Below are 12,752 nucleotides of genomic sequence, written 5' to 3'. Positions count from 1 at the left end.
CAGTTCCTCTTTTAATAGAATTGACAACTGATTCTAGGATTTGATCAATCCAGTGGCAGAAGTTCTTTATAATAATTTGTTATTTTAAAATACTTATTTAGGACCACTGCATCAGGATATTCCATTCTCTAAGCTTTTTCCTTGAGGGTAAGTTCAGAAGCAAGTAATAGAAAGTAACAGATAGAAATTATCTTCAAAGGGTATAAGAATTGATGAAGCTTCTTTGCTCCCTAGTTTGCTATGTAATAGTATGGAGAGAATTTCTTCCAATAATGATAAGTAGGTAGTATGGAAAAATGGGGACACTGAGGGAATTTATACAGCAGTTCATTTAAGCAATAAATAAAGATATTAGTGTAGCATCTTGGGTTCTCAAAGTTTATTTACATTGGTAGAATCATACAATAATGTTTTATTATTTTTTTAATGTTTATTTTTGAGAGAGAGAGAGGGACAGAGCGCAAGTGGGAGAAGGGACAGAGAGAGAGGGAGACACAGAACCCAAAGCAGGCTCCAGGCTCTGAGCTGTCAGCACAAACCGTGAGATCATGACCTGAGCCAAAGTTGGATGCTTAACCAAAGAGCCACCCAGGCACCTGAATCATACAATAATTTGATGAAGCACTTCTCTTTATATATAACTCTGTCCAGTTCATTCATTTGAAAAAATGAATTCATATTTCAGCTGTAGGAAAATACAGTAAATAAATGCCATCCTCATTTTTCATCTGGTACATCTTTTGGCCTTTCATAATGTAGCTGAAGCTGAAGATAGGTCAAACATTGTGCTCTTTTTAAGAATATTTTATTTTTTAAAAACACTTTAAAAATTTATTTATTTATTTTTGAGAGTGAGAGTGAGAGCGAGAGTGAGAGAGAGAGAGAAAGAGAGAAAAAGAAAGAAAGAACAAGTGGAGAGGGGCAGAGAGAAAGGGAATCCCAAGCAGCCTCCGCACCATCAGCATGGAGACCGATGTGGGGTTTGATCCCAACTTTTAGATCATGACCTGAGCCAAAATCAGGAGTCAGACACGTAACTCATTGAGCCACCCAAGTGCCCCAAGCGTACTTTCCACATGATAATTAGGATGATCACCAAGCCAAAAAATCACAAACAGGAATACATTGTCAGCTATCATTATTACAAAGAATAATATAAAGAGATTTTGTGTGTGGAGCACATAGATACTAGCAGCTACCTGTTAGTTTGTCATTTCTTTCAAATCAATATTTGATATAACAAAATTTTAGTACAGCACAAGAAATCTGACAGTGCCTTTATTATAAAGGGACTTCTTGTATTGGTAGGAGATGAACAAACATTGCGCAGAAATAGCTTGCCTCACTGAGAAACTCCACACGATGGTGTGAGCTGCGTCCATACGACCAAAGGAGAAAATCTCAGAGGTATCAGGAGATTTCATTTGTAATGTTTTGAAAGTCTTAAAACCTTTCTCCCTGTGTATCTCTGGCATTCACTCTCTGACTCTTTCAGTATCTCACATATCCAGCAGGTGCTGGTCTCAAAGACTATCTCCTCTCAAACACTCTCCTCATAACCCAGGCCTCTGCCTGTCTATCTTTATATGTATGTGTATGTATTAAATACATTAAAATATACATTAACTTACATTATATTACATTATATCAAATAATACATTACATTACATAATGCATGTTATTAAATATATTTATTTATTATATACCTTGTATATTTATACATAATACATTATATAATATATATTTTATATATATTATATAATATATATTTAATCATTATATATTATATATTTCATATTATATATAAACGTATGTAGTATATTGTTATAATAAATTATTATATATAATATATATCATATGTGAAATATATTTATTATATATAATATAAAATATACAAAAATATAAATTTAAAATCATATAGATGAACTTATCCAGTATGGCCTTTTACATTCTAATGTTTTCCATTCTAGTTTAGGTTACCTAGGATCTGGATTTGGCTAATAAACAATGACCAAGGGGCACCTGGGTGGCTCAGTCGCTTAAGCCTCTGACTTCAGCTCAGGTCATGATCTCGCAGTTCATGAGTTTGAGCCCCGCATCAGGCTCTGTGCTGGCAGCTCAGAGCCAGGAGCCTGCTTCGGATTCTGTGTCTCCCTCTCTCTCTGCCACTCCCGTGCTCACACACTGTCTCTCTCAAAAATAAATAAACATTTGGGGCGCCTGGGTGGCGCAGTCGGTTAAGCGTCCGACTTCAGCCAGGTCACGATCTCGCGGTCCGGGAGTTCGAGCCCCGCGTCAGGCTCTGGGCTGATGGCTCAGAGCCTGGAGCCTGTTTCTGATTCTGTGTCTCCCTCTCTCTCTGCCCCTCCCCCGTTCATGCTCTGTCTCTCTCTGTCCCAAAAATAAGTAAACGTTGAAAAAAAAATTAAAAATAAATAAATAAATAAACATTAAAAAATAAATTAAAAAAAAAATGACCAAGCCATTGATCCAGGAAGGAAGGATGGGCAGAGGATGCTTACAGATAACTCTGCTCTGAAATTTCCTCCCTTATTCCTGCCACACCTGCACCTAGAGTTTTCCTTAATCGTAGGAAATACGCATGTATTTTCTGTGGCTGCGGCTTCTATTTTCTGTGACGACTGGCCAGTCAGCTCAAGTCACAGGTCCATTGGAAATCCTTTGTGCCTCCTACCCACTGGCTGACAGTGGTGTTTACCTCGGACCCTACAGCTGACCTCCGAGGCTTCCCAGGTGTGCATGGCCTGGAACAGAAACCTCAGTTTGTTGGCAGCCACAGGTGTGGATAATTTGTTTTTTCTTTTCTCATTTGTTTAGATTCTTGTGGTAGGAATTCAGCAGGTGTGTAATGCTAGCATAGAATCTCTACTTGGCACAGAGGCCAGCTACCCTCAAAAAAAAAGATGTTCTTACAACCCTGCCAGTTTGGATCCCCGTTTTCCTGGAAACCTCACGCAAGGGCAAGACTCTGCCTAACCGGTGAGTTAGGATAAGCTCACCTCAGAAGATGAGCGTGAAGAATCTCCGTTTGGGAACCTTATCAATGGGCAGGAGCAGGTTACCTAGTGCTGCCCTTTGTGGGTTTTGTTTTTCCTTCTTTTATCCTTTGTAACTTGAGCGGCCCCCGTTGCAGTTACAGGGATGTGGGAAATCCTGGAGTTGGTTTCTAAGGAGATATAAGCCAGGCTAGGATGCTCTTGTTGACACGTAAATTTCTGCTCATTTGATGGAGACTAAACAGTAGAAGCACAGACAGAGATTAGTCCACTGTGCAGGGTCCTTCCATCTTCCTGCTGTCTCCTCAGGAAGTCACTAATCCCAGGACCCAATTATTTCAGTAGAGGGCCAGGTGAACTTGGAGGTCATCCCTGACCATGTCTAACTTTAACCGGGGGACAGAGGGAGGGAGCTATGGTAACACTGGGGGAACCAGTTGGCTAAGCCAAGAGCCACTGTCATCAGTCTGTCAGCAGTGTGGTACTGGGGCCAGAGAACCTTCTCTCTTGGCCCTCCTTAACCTTGCAAAAACACTTGTACAATGGCTTCTCCTGGCTAGGTCGTGATATCTAAAGAAATAGACACACACGCAACCTTCTATTCCTCAGTTTTCCTTTATTATGGATTGTTCTCCAGTTTTTGTTTTTAGAATCAAAGTTGGAGTTTATTTGATGTTGTTTTTACTTGCATACCCATAATATAAGACAGGGGCTAAGGGGGCAGGGAGGTCACACTGATTTGCCCTACGGGCCCTATACCTCTCTGAACGTAGGCATTGGTCATCTATTCCCTTCAGGTAATACAAATGCACCACAATGAAATGATGACATATGTCAGAGGAACATTTGTCTCAGAGGGCAGCAGATGGGACCTGTAAATCATACTTGGAGAAAAGGGTGTCACATGTGAGTATCAGATAGCCAGTAGACTAGTCTTTCATTCTGCATGTTAACCTTCTACAAATGCAGATATTTATGTTGATATACGTCTGATATAACAGCACTGGCTGAAGAGCACTGATAGTAATAATCCAGAGAAGTAAACATTAAACATCACATGGACCATTAAAATCAATTTCACAGCCGCTATATTTTTGTAGTGGCATTTCATGTATTCATCTTTAGCTATTGCTGATGTATTGGTTTAATCATGGCATCTCTTGAGAATCTAGTTTTTCTGAAACAATACGTAAGTGAGAGAAAACCTTTACACTGAGCTCCACAATCGAGGATGGTCAATCATATGTCCAGCATTTGAGTAGAACTTACTTTATATCCAAGTCATTGCCCCCCTTAAGAGATGAGGAGGGATTAAAAATAGCTCTGTTGCCCAATGGATGATACTCGAAAAGAAAAAGAATTATCATTGTGTTTAATAAGAGAACTGACAAGCAATCATAATTCTTTCCATTAAGTAAATATGTTAGAAAAATTTATTATGAAATGACACATTATGCGAGCCAGGAATCAAAGATGACATCCTTGCATTAAATACGGTAGATGCCATTAAGGAAAACAGTCAATATGTCACCAAGCCATGGCCTGTAAAAATTAAATTGATTTGGTAAATGTAAGTAAGATAGATCTGTTTGCTTTCATCATCAATTTTGAGTGGGTGAACAGGTGATGTCACCAACCTGGGAGCGATAAAGATGCAGGACCATCTGGAAAGGCAGGTGATGAATGGGCAACTGCTTTTGGATAGTGACAGTGCTGTGGTACTTTGTCACTTGGGATGCAGTACTTAATAACTTTTCAATACCATCATAATAAATTTCACTGCCTTATTAATATAGAAATGGTGAGTTATTACTATGATGGGGAATGTAAATAACGGGAGACGCAGCCGTCAAAAGCTGATTGTTTGGGCATGTTTCTTTAAGCAACACGGTTGACTCGTGATAATCAACCTATGTCTATACCAGTAGAGTTTATTGCACTTGTCAAAGGAAAAAGTAGTATTATTCAAAATTATATGAAGTCGTAATAAACAAGTTTAATATATTATCAGACTTTTCCTGTAAGTTTCCAAACATGAGGCAGTAAATCATTTTTAATAATGTCTTTTCATGTAAAATAATGTCCTTATGCAGTAATAATGTCCTTTCTTAACTATTAACAAAACAGTCGACTTCTTTGTATGTGTTTTAAGGGGTATTTTTATTTGTACTTTTCAATCATTTTCTTCTGCAAATAAAGAGCTACGGCAGGAACCTTAGGACGTTTCATTAACAAGCTCGAAAGTTGCTGAGTACAGGCCATGTCACGCATTTCCATTTTAATTGAACAGATGTACTTAAGAGTAAACCACAGCAAACGAAATACAGACGAAATTATAAACACGTGTCACTGGGCAGTAGGCAGGAAAGAACCTCTGATGAGCATCTGTGTGTATTTTATGAAGCCAAGGACTGCCACTTCATAAGTTCGTCACTGATGTCTCCAGTTTAATGAGAAGAAACAAAATATGTAGATAGGTGTAAGTTGAAGATGAATTAGTAGATCAATCACTTAGCACCATTCAGGGTGTCTGCCGTTGCGCGGTGGGAAAATAATTAGATCTGAGATGTTGTTCTTATTTATAGGCCGGCTGTTCGATGTGGGATGGAATATGGGAAACTTCCTCTTTCATGTCACTGTGGTCTTTATATTGTTTGTTGGCCAGGCTGACTTTTAATTCTGACATTGTCTTTCAGGTTGCAGTCGGCCAGCCTCTTTCTTAAATGAAATGCCTCTCCACCATTTCTATTACTGCTGAAAAGAGAGCCAGCAGTCTATTAACAGGCAATAAAGTTCAGGAAGCCCAGGACTCATTTCTTGGGTCAGAGGTGAAAATTGCAATACTAAATGAAACAAAGGTGTGCCTTGATCGCTCAAGAAGCAGCACCAGAAAGAACACACGTGTTGTTAGCCAGAAGTCTCCCACTTAAAGGGAAAGGAATAATCGTAATAATGTTGGCCGATGGAGTTAAGTACTCAGTTGAGAGAAATTATATCAATCTGACAAATATAGCCTTCACAGGAGATAAAGTCTCTAATGACCTTAAATGCATATATTTATCATTTAATTCAACAAGCCAATTCCCTTGGGCTTTTGACCAACGACATTTCCCCTCAAGTTTGGAAATTTTTTACTAGCCCAGAGAATAATGGTTATTTGTCAGAGGGTTCCAAAGCTAAACGCAGTTGGAAGCAAAGAATGGGAGAGAAGAAAAAAAATGGCTAATAGAGTCTTTCTACCTCAGAGAATATTAATCCGAACTTTCATTGATGCGAGCGCTGCAGCATTTCGTGGCTGAACAGTAGGTGGCAGACATTGTAGTGAAGAAATGGGGAAATTTTAATCTAAGCAATTTTCATCTGATTTCATTAACTTCCAGATATGTCATCAGTGTGCACAGAACATTAATTTGCAAAAAAATAGGAACACTAAATAGTTGTGAAATGTGCTAGTTGAATGTGGAAAAATCAAAAGGGTCCTACAGAAATAAAAGCAAAAGTTCTAATGTTTCATCAGGTAAAGTGTGTGTGAAACAGGAAAGCCCAAAGAATAAAGGGGCCCTTGTGTATGGTGGGCTTTTCCTCACTGTTATTCTTGGTCTCAACTTGATGAAGTGTATTAGTGATATGCACGAAGCACTGTGACTCCTGTATCTCCCTTTGTGAGATTGTCCATGCCTTTGTTTGTGCTGTCAGTCAGTTGTTCTTTCTCTTGGGCAGCCACATTGGTAACCACAGGATCTACTTGCAAATAGATTTCTGTAAAACCATATTATCCTTCAGCCCTTGGCTCCTTCTCCCCACCCCCCTTCCCGCAACAATCTGGCCATTCATGTGGCATGGCTCTCTTGCTGGCTTCTTTGTCATACGTCGAGTGGTTTGTGTTTCAGGGAGGCCGTGTGAGATAGTGCAAGGAACACTGGCCTGGGTGCCAGGAACCTTGAGTGCTTGCCCCAACTTGGACTTGGGACCTTGGAAAGTCACCTGCTTTTCTCCTCTGAAGTCTCGCTGAGATCTACTCTAGCTTTGACTTGGAGTTTTTGAATTTTGTTCATTTACTCGTTCTTTACTTCTTTTTACCCTTCTGGATGTGCTCTGCATTATTATGGTTTTTGAGACTTTATTTATATGGGGGCCATGTTTCAGTCTTTGAACCCTGGGAAGGATACGAATTAATTTTAAATTAAGTAGAAAATAGATGCTTGTTTTAAATTTTCTCTTGTATTCAACTAGTAGAATTGTGTTTTGTAAACCTGAAATCAAAGCACCTTTGATATGTGCATCTCTTTGTGGATTTTGCGTTGAGCAGAGAAGGCGGCTGGAGACCAAAGAAAGCCCTGTTTTGAGAAGAAAGTAAGTTGGTTAGAGAGAGGACTCTATTCCTAGCTCTTTTTGGAAAGATAAAAGTATTTCATTCTGTCCCTGGGGTATGATTTAGTGCAGCCTCAACTATATATGAAGGCAATGTTCAAAGATACCATTTGGTCATCTCAAATATAACACAGGTATCACGGGCACATCTTAAAAAAAAAAAGAGGCCATATAATATAGGGGCTGAAGATGTCAGGTCTGGAGACAAATGACCTTGGTTCACATTCTCTACCACCTTACTTTGTGAGCTTGAACAAGTACTTGACTGCTTTTTGCCTCAGTTTCGTCATCTGTAAGGTGGTAGTTACAATAAGGATTGCCTTGTAGGATTTTTGTGAAGGTTATGTTGTAAAGTATCATAAAGGGCTTGGAGCAGGGCTTGGTGTGCCACAGTAAGCACTTCAAGGCAAGCTGATCTTGGTCATCTTTGACACCATCATCATTCCAAAGTTGGGGATGTTCTTTGCATCCCTTTTGTGAGGGAAGGACTGGGGGATTCAGTTTTGGGGGTTGGAGCTCTCTGGGTTGACAGGGCTACCACACTGCAAGAATTAAATATCGTCTCCTTTCTGAGTAGCACAGGGAAGCGGCCTTCCTAGGCCCAAGATGCTTGAAACTCTCAGAGATGTTTAAATGGTTCTTTTAACTGAAGACTCTAGTAAGCATTTCTAAACAGTTCAGAGGAGGAGGTTTTGACTCCATGTCTAACGAACACATTAGAACACATGCCACCTACTCCCGTGGCTTGGTGGTGGAGCGGAGAGAGGAAAATGTGCCCCTCAGCCCTAACCCTCTTCATAGAACCTTCCTTTGAAGGGCTTTCTCTCCTCTGGACTCATCCTTGTATTTCTTGGCGCTCAGCACGCCTGCGTGTTGCATATGCTGCCCCCTCAGCTTTTAGCTAGATAATAATGGGACTGATTTTTTCTAGCAATAAGTTTGATCTAGTCTACAGATTTGGGCAAGACAGGTGTACCTGAGGACTGCGATGGTATCCTTTCTGAATAACCTAGGAACAAACATGCCTCTTGAGAGCGAGTATCTAACCTTGAGTGAGGAAAGCATAACCTGCCTATTCACAAACCTTATCGCAGTTTCATGTGAAATAACAACCCTGGTCATCTGGTGACTCTGCCTTCTTCCTGGGCTCTGGAACCCAGGGTTCCTGGGTTCCTGGGTTCCTGGAACCCCCCACTGAGTGAAAATGACCGAATCATTGGGAACGATATCATAACCAAATATATTGTGATGAAGTCTCTGAAGTGGAAAGGCAAGCCTCAATCTTTTTGTACATTGTCATTTGTTTATTCTCAAATTTCTCTTAGAAATAAATGTGGTACCTGGTGGATCAGTGGGGTTCTGAGACTTTCTGGACAGAAATGTGGGGATTCATAGATAAGACTGCAGAGGACCCATTATGACTTCGCATATGTAAAATTTCACTGTTCAACGTTGCTTTTAAGCATTTTGGACAAGAGAAGAATCAAAAGTTGTGGGTTTTTAATTTTCCTTACAAAGAAATAACAAAATATGTGCTATTGAAAACTGTGGGTAAGCTCTCTGACTCACAGGCAGTTGGAAGGGGAGAGGGTACTTGAATTATTTGGTTGAGGATTTATGGCTGAAAGTGACAGTAGCCTGAAGTCAAGTTTGCCTGCGTGTGGGTAGAAGCTTCCTGAAGGAAGACTTGAAGGGTGGGACAGTGGTAGGGGGCCTCTGCTTTCCTGCAGCACAGCTACCTTCTCCTTCCAGTTCTCTTGACCAGTACAACATAATGTTAATGTCTTCTAACTTCTGTGGCATAGACTGAATTGCCACCAAACTGCCACATGCTAATGATTCTCCATTTACACAAACTCTGTTGTATCCTAAGGTCTCTCTTTGTGTGGGGGCTTCCATTGAGAACAATCTGGATTTAGTAATACACTTAATTGAAAGGTTTAATAAGAACTTAGGACTTTGTTTTCTTTTGTAACTTGGAAAAGACAGTAATCTTAAGAAAGCCAGATGTGAATGTTTTTAACAAGAGAATTTTCACTTTCCTTGTACCTTCCAAAGCATGAGAATTCTCCTTTGAAGATGTTAATTTTATAAGAATATTATCAGCAATATAAAGGCTGAAGAATAGTTGAATTTGCCTATAGAAGAGCAGGCTAAAAACATGGAAAGCACTTGATGAAATCATGAATTACTATGATTTAAATTACAGAGTTTCATATGGACCCCTGAACATTGATTTCTCAGGAACGTTATGCAGGGTATTATGGGAAGGAGGTATAAAATGTCACTTGATGAGCTTGACTCAAAAAGTGTTCATTTGAAGTTTGATTCCTTATTCAACCACCAAAACTGATTGATAGGGACGTGGATCTCCAATTGACTTTAATTTCTGCTCCATGAATCTTCCATGAACTCACTGAGAGTCTAAGATGCGGTTGTAAAGCTTGGAAAGTTTGGGTTTCTGTGTATAGTTCAGGTAACCTCCAAGCACTGATCCCCAGTTGCAATCATCCAAGTAGCGTTGAGAAGAGGAAAAAAAAAAAAGTCATTTGCTTTCAGTTTCTATGAGGTAGGGTGAAAGATGCTGTAACCAGGTAAGGTAACACTTAAAGTATTACAACTTTTAAGTCAAGAACGTCAGAATTGTGATGTGACATGTGATACATGATATGCACGTAGATAAACAGAGCCTTTTTAAGCACAAATTCTGGTAGACTAGATTTAGTATGGGTGGGATAGGCCTGGGAGGTGAGTGAATTCTATCTGAACAAAAAAGATTTCAGAGAAGCACTAATTACCACAATAGGATGTTAGAATTCATTACCCAAGATAGGAGAGGTTGAAAATATATCATAAAAAAAGAAAATATGTCATAAATCAGGTGGTATTTCCACCATCAGCTGTACCCCAGCAAGACTCTGTTGGCTGTGAATTTATCTGTCATCATTTGAAGACAACTTATGTTTTCAGCCTTGTTATAATTTTATAAGTTTATCCTAGTCTCATGGAAAACTTTATCTGTATTTACTCTTTCATTAAATAGTACCTATTAATTTTAGTCCAGACCCCAAAGACTTCCTCCCCTATGCAACCTCTGAGCTTAGGAGTTTAGGAAGGACAGAAGGACTGCCTTTGGATAGTTGTCTTTTTGTCTACTTGTCCTAGGGGTCTGTCTAATCCCTTTCACCGTCTTGGTCTTCTGTTGTATAAAAATAAAAGGTAACTTTCCGTGACCCTAAACAAAGCATGAACTGCTTGAAGTAAAAAAAGCTGGATCTCAACACCGTATATAAACCAGGCCCCTCATGGGCAGATTACAAAAATGTCCGAAGAAAATTATGCAGTAAGGAAAACTGGCCTCAGTTTTAAAAAACGAGTGACTCTTTATTTTCAGGAAGAATGGAGACCTCTATTTAATGTAAGTCCTTTGGTCACTGAGATGTGTCAGAAAACTTGCCCTTTATTCTGACGTGCCGTGGTGTTAGCATTGAAATGTAAAAATAATAAACAGCTGACATTTTAAGCACAGACTAAACAGCAAGCAAATGACATTACCTCCAAGCTCTTGAGAGAGTTACAAGATGATGAGCTGCCAAAGGAAGAAAAGTGAGAAATGGTCACAAAACCTTTGTTTGTGGTAGGGGAATTGTCAGTGTTTAATGCCGTCCGCCCACGTCTTACGTGAGGGAGGTTTTGTTTGTATGGAAAATTGGTTTTCAGTTTGACTTTACATAAAGCAGTATGAGTGGCAGAAGATACATATGGTTCCAAAATTCATTATTGCTTTTGCTCATTAGTCGTTGATTACTATGTTAATGCCACCAGTGTGTACTGTTTGTCTGCCGTGTGTCCTGGGGAAATACCGCGGCGGTATACGGCGGTGACGAACGCCAGCTTTCTCTTCCCCCCTCTTCCCTTCCTTTTCCTTTCTTCCTCTTACTGTCTTTCTTTCCTCATTTTCTTTTGGCTTCTTGTATATTTTCTTGTCCTGAGTCAAATGTCAATACAACTCTCTTTACCTAAGAGTTTTGGTGAAATTTATTTGGTATCCATCTAATATGTGTCACCTTCCTTCAGACCAAATGTGCACAGGATCTGTCCATCTGGGGGACAGTTAGTCATTTTGAGGATGCAGGTGGGAAACACACCTGTAGTTAGTCACTTACAGGGGCGCTTGTCTATACTGAAATGATTTGCAGGTGTTAAGCATGTGCTTATGAAAAAGGGAAATAAGTATTTGGGGTCCAGGAGAAAATTTGCCTCTCAATTTAATATTATTTACCCTCTTCTCTATCTCTTGGTTGCTTGGAAAACAAACACATACACTTTTAACTTAATGTCCTGAATGGCTGCAATGAGGAGATAGAAATGCAGCTTTGGCTGTTTTATGTGGTTCATAAAAGCATTCTCTCTGGCTCCGAGGATCTATTTATATTTAGGCTTTATAGAACAATGCTGTAAAGTTTTTTTTCAGTCTTGAGGACAACATTGCTTATTAAAATCTGTGATGTGTAGTATTTTAATACATGTTAGCCACATTTTTTAAGGCCGTTATATAGCTGTGAGCCTTGCTAGTGTTCCTAATAAAGAACAAAATTATCTAAACTGTTTGATGATTACTAGTGAGTATTGGTAAACTCCTTTATGAGCTTTCCTGAAAGCATATTAACCATATGTCATGTACCGTGGCATAAAAAAATAGAAGCAGTGAGAAATTCAGCAACCAGGATCCCCACGCTCTGTGGACATCAAATTTGGCAGATTTTGAAAATTCTGTGATCATTTTTCTCCTTATGTGACACTACTCTTGTTCATTCTTCAAAAACATTTGCCCTAGCGTGGGGAATTATAGATAATTTGATGCAACAGGTTTAAGTTACCATTTTCATAGTGAAAAGAATAGCTTAGCATGATCCCGATTTTCCTTGGTTTCCTCCCATTCTCAAAAGAAGCAGAGGTATTCACATTTCTTTGTCTAACAGTTTTATAATGTCTTAAGAGATTAACAGTGAGCATGAATGAGGGCCTACGGATTAGACAACAAAAAGCCTGGGACGTCCACTACCTTACTTGCAAATTTTACATTTTCCAGCATTGCTGAGAGAGTATAGAAACTAAGAAAAGATAATAAGTACCAGAGTCTCAAAAGTGTTTAGTGATTCAAAAAATTCAGATGACATGTCAGAACTGACAGACTGATGGAACCGTCTGGGGAAGGGCCCACTTTTTTGTCTTATGTTAAGCTCTCATACTGAGTGAATGCAGATGTTATCACGGTACCCCAGACAGACAGTCAGTGAAATGTGACAAGCTGTCAGCAAAGTTACACTACGTTGATTTTGTTAAAATATCCACAAGCTTTAT

The sequence above is a fragment of the Lynx rufus genome, unplaced genomic scaffold (assembly GCF_022079265.1).
Source record: "Lynx rufus isolate CCGP_SWC_20201006 ecotype Redwood Valley unplaced genomic scaffold, mLynRuf1.p SCAF_5, whole genome shotgun sequence".
NCBI classification, from domain to species: Eukaryota; Metazoa; Chordata; class Mammalia; order Carnivora; family Felidae; genus Lynx; species Lynx rufus.
The sequence above is the reverse complement of the archived record's forward strand: the minus strand, read 5'-3'. Positions refer to the sequence as shown.